General features: G+C 37.7%; 1 non-coding gene across 1 annotated transcript; it reads right to left on the reverse strand.

Moving 5' to 3' along the window:
• Nucleotides 1-4,086: 4,086 nt before the first annotated feature.
• On the reverse strand, nucleotides 4,087-4,216 carry LOC115068724. The gene has a single exon (XR_003848069.1). It is a non-coding gene; the product is annotated as a small nucleolar RNA SNORA61 (small nucleolar RNA).
• Between the last annotated feature and the right edge of the window lie 874 nt (nucleotides 4,217-5,090).

The following is a 5,090-nucleotide window of genomic DNA, read 5'->3' on the forward strand; positions in this document are numbered from 1 at the left end:
ATTGGCAATGTAAATATTGCAGGTATATATTTTAGATTATACAGTGGTCATAAAGTTGCTTTGATTTGGAGTAAGACAGACACACCTTGTTAATAGATGCATTATTTTTCTTGTAATGGCCCATTAGGAATAGGAAAAAAATACAATCCAAACACAACAGCTCTCTCACTAGAGTGAAGCCACTGGTTGTTTTCTGTGGATTATTTGCTGTTTAAACTATTGTTTTCCTATAATTAGTAAGATTGATGGCATTTCTAATTTGAGGTGGCACATATACATGTTCCATTAATGAACAGTGAAACAAATGAGTCACTTGTGACATACACGTCAATCTACTTTAATTAAAAATTTCCCCCAAATATTGGATGGGAAAATTATGGAGCTGACTATGTACAAATAAGTAGCACGTATTTCCAGTAAACAAAACTGCCTCAGAAGGGGCATCACAGCATTTTCTAGCGAACCCTCTTGCCTATCTGAGCACTGCATTCCTCCTGGCACATGGCCCTGATGACTTTTACTCTAGCTTGAGGAGTATCTGTTGCCCTGATGTGTTCAGAGACTTTTAATGTGACAACAGTACTCACCCATACTCCAAAAGCTAATATGGTTTCTTTAATCTTAATGCTTCCTTCTAAATAGGTGCTTGTTCAAAATTAAAATGTTTTGTTTTGTCTAATTGTGTTGGGTTTTTACAGTGACCTTTTGTAGCAAAAAATATCAATAATCAATTGTATTAAATGCTCTTGGTGTTGCCCAGGCCTCTCCCTCTTTGTTCCATCTAGGCAGTAATTTGTCCTTGTTCTTGGCACACAGAATAATTAAATCCATGTCTCAGGATTCTGGCCAACATATGCCAATGCATCCTTAATTAAAACACTGGCAACTAAACATACAAATTAAATAGTACCATGCTGGATTATAAATAATATTTGTTATGTTCTGCTTGGCAGTATTGTTCTGTTTATGCAAGAATAAGAGATCCAACTACACGGTTTTGCCAGCGAAAGTTATATTGCTCTGCCTTCCCAAGCTGCATCACTGGTGGTAATTCTACTGGTAAAGAGGTTGACTCTCCCTCATGTCAATGCCACTAAGCAGGCTAGGAATGTACACAGTATAAAATTTTCTCAAGACCATGAAAATCATTGATAATAACTCTTTTCTTTTCTGGGTTTTCTTAACACTATCTGGGGTAATGGAGGGGAGCTATTGATAGCTATTTGCTTTTAGAGAAACAATGGACAACACTTATGTGAGATGTTTCTAATGTAAGCTGGAGCTTACCCAAACTCTGTTAAGAAACCAATCTCTAAGAAGCTTTGTAGATCATACTCTGTTTTGTTGGGCAGTTTCTCACCCCATCCCAAACCGGACAATTGAGAAAATTTCCTAAAAATCCCTGTCCTGTTTCTTTATTTTTAACATGGAGATAGCAAATTTGTAGTTTATTAAATCTAACATGGATAAACACTATAAGATGCCATTATTTTATGAGCCATTAAGAAAGAAAAGAAAGGTTGCTTGTGATGTTGTACTACTCAGCTTTCTAATGTTGTGACAAAATATTTGAGATAAACTTTAAAGGAGGAAAGTTTTTTTGGCTCATGGTTTCTGAGATTTCAGTCCATGGTTTTGTGGCTCTCTTGCCTTCAGGTCTGTCAGGAGGTAGCACAATCAAGGAAGCACATGGCAGAGGAATCTGCCCAACTCATGGTAGCCAGGAAGCAAAGACAGAAGGGGCAAAGGTCCCAATATTTCCTTCAAGGGTACATCTCTAGTGACTTAACTAGGTCTTACCTCTTCAAGGTTCAACTACCTCAACAACACCTCCATGGACTGACATACAAGCCTTTGACCTGTGAACCTTTGGGGGAACAATTTAGATCTAAACTACAGCAGGCAAGAAACTGAAAAACCAGTTCTGACCAAACTTATGTGTGTACAAGCTATGGAAGCCACATCATGACTGTTGTTTGACAGTATTCATAAAATGTTCCCTTCTTTAAGATTAATTTTAGTAATAAGACTTGTTAACTGTAGCAAAATATGTATCTTAGACTCCAAGAAACTTGGTAGTGTCTATGTCATAAAAATTAGTGAGCTTATAAACCTGAAGTACTTAGAAGAGTGTCTAGCACATGTAAGCACCCAAAAATGTTGGCTATTACTATTATATTAAATCCATTATATTCTATTATATCCATTTAGACTGCTGGGAGAATGACTGGAACTAAGAATTTATCTTCAGTAGCTCCATAAGAAAAATAAAGAGGGGGACAGAAGAGATGGCTCAGTGGTTAAGAGCACTGGCTTTTCTTGCAGAGGACCTGGGTTGAATTCCCAGCACCTGCATGGTGGCTAACAATCATCAGTAACTCCAGTTCCAGGGGATCCAATGCTCTCTTATGGTCTTTACCTGAATTGCATGTGGTAGACTTATAAGCATGGAAAACATTCATACACATAAAATAGAAATAAATTTAAAAAAGAGAAAGAGAAATTATTTTAAATTGTGGCTTTAGAATAACAATAAGGACTTCATAAAAACTTCCTACAAGTTAGTGGTAGGCTTGATTCTCCAACCTGACTGCACAGTTGTATCCAAGGGAGCCAGAATGCTACCCTATATTTCCGGTGTTAACTGTCTAGGTGTCCTCCTTACAGAATAACAAAGCCTGTAAATGAAAATGTTTACATTTACCTACGAACTGACATTGAATGAATCTTATTTTTGAATAATACCTCTTCACAATTATCCTTCTAGAAAGAGTGGTCCATATTGGTCCCTCCACCATAATCTATGGGGATTATCTTTTGGGGGAATGCCTTCTGTTACAAATGGAGTCTTACTTAACCTTGTAAACAAAATTAATCTTGTGCTTTGATGTCATTTAAGACTATCCTAGCTTGTTAATGATATAAACAAGTTACTAGGCTTTGGGTGCCTCTTGTAACCTAAATATATAGCTTTAATCCCTCATGAATCTTCTTGCCTTAGACCCAGAACAGTGTATGTAAGTGTGTATGTTGTAAAAATAATCAAGTACAAAAACTCTGTAAATATCATTGGAAGTGATGTGAGAGTAGCAAATAGGTTAACTGGTCAAGATTATAAAATCTCCAGTCTATCTGTTGGAAGACCCACCTTTCCAATTTCACTTGTCAATCATCCAGTCACAGGACCACCCCTAGGAAGGCAGGCTCATCTTAAGTAATGCTAAATAGATGGGTGGAATAGTGTGTCAATGAGGTAGTGAACTTTTCCTGCCTGGAATCCTACCTCCTAGTGCAGTGCTTCTGGACCTGGGCACAGACATGTAAGTCTGCAGAAGAATTCAGAAAAGTAGAATCTCTCCTTTCTTCTTCATATCCCTTTTCTAAACATGCTTTCTTTTGACTCTTTGGACTGCCCTAGCATCTTGCATTTCTTTACTTTTTCTCTAAAGCTTCCTTCTCCCAGCCATGTGGCTGCCAGTCAACCATGTGTCTGACCTCCATGCAGACTCTAAACCTGCATGGCTTTATAGTGTTTTTCCTTCTCTCCTTCTTCCTCTTCCTCAAGGCAGCTGCTGAGATTACCAGTTCCCCTGCCCTGAGGATTTTTCTTTATAATTGTAATAAAATTGTCCTAAAGCTTCCATTTGGGTCCATTCTTAAATTCTTTTTTTTTTTTTTTTTTTTTTTTTTTAATGTCCTTTTTTAAATTTTTTTTTTTTTTTTTTTTTTTTTTTTGAAGACACTTTCAAAAGAAGTCTTTATTAATCCACCCACAGGCACAGGCACCATACATTAGCCAAGCTGTCCTTGTCTGCTCCTTATGACCTTTTTCCAACTGGTGGTGAGTAGTCAAGGATGGTGCGCCTTTACTGGTTACATAGCTCTAAAAGCACAAAAGACAAGCAAGTGCTACAACCAACTACCCAGAGCTCTCCATTCATCTCCCTCTAATTCTTAAGATTATCCCATTCCTTTTTGGTAGTTTTGAGACAGGGTCTCCCTGTAGCCCCAGCTGGCCTGTACTGGGATTAAAGGTGTGCACCATCATGCCTGGTTAGATCATCCCATTTCCAAAAATAAACGCAGCCCTGTTTGAATCTGGCCCACATGCTTATAACCAGTCTACAAGCCTGTGAGGCCAGCTTCAGCACGCCCTCCCTCCTTTACGACCACAAAGACCAGTGTTGAGATCCAATGGGAAAGGGAACAGGAGGGTCCCATTCTTAAATTCTTTTATGAATGAGACTAAGAACCTTCTAGAGGAGGGTGTTTCTCCCTGCATCAGCAGGGAACACTTCCATTTGTGTTGCAAACAATGCGTGAGATTAGATTTAGAACACCTGTTTGTAGTTTCCTATGCTGGTCTGCATCAGTAGGGGTCAGAAAGGGTAAATCCTGTGATAAGGCGTTTTTCTGTTCTGGTGCTGTGCTGGATGTACTGTTTCAATAATGAGAGAGCAAGACTTTTCTTGGAGAGGACAGTTCTGGGAGAAATCTGAAGGAATAAGTTCTTAGAATAGATTGGGCTCACTCTTATTATTATTATTTTTTTAATTAGAAGAAGCATTTCATTACAACAGCATTAACCTATTCACTCTTATTTTTAATAGATGCTAAGGGTCAGCCTGTCTTTTTTCAGGTACCACTGTAATGTGGCATTACTCTGTCACAATAATTAAATTCATATAATGATGTAGTAAATTGTTAATCTCTGTGTTTGTTCAGAGTTCAAGACAGAATCAGAAAAGTTCCATGCTTCATCTCCTTAGATTTCCTCAACTATACAATGTATTGCCCTGTCCATGCAGAGGTACAGTTAGAACCTTCTATGCTAATACAATGGAATGAACTAATTTCTACTCTGATAAAAACGATTTTAAAGAAAGATGTTACTCTGACTTCTAGAGGAAGAATCAGTTTTCTTTAAATGTGAGGGTTTTTTTCCCCTATTTTTCTTTTCTTTTATTGTTTTTTCTTTTCTGCCTCCTAGCCTCCTTTACCTACTTTTTAGAAGACTGTCCTGTATTACCCAGTAATTCTTTCCCCTACATTTCTTTTCCTCTTATTAGAAATACTTTTCCAATTCTAGC

This window comes from Nannospalax galili, unplaced genomic scaffold (assembly GCF_000622305.1).
Source record: "Nannospalax galili isolate Female #2095 unplaced genomic scaffold, S.galili_v1.0 scaffold109, whole genome shotgun sequence".
NCBI classification, from domain to species: domain Eukaryota; kingdom Metazoa; phylum Chordata; class Mammalia; order Rodentia; family Spalacidae; genus Nannospalax; species Nannospalax galili.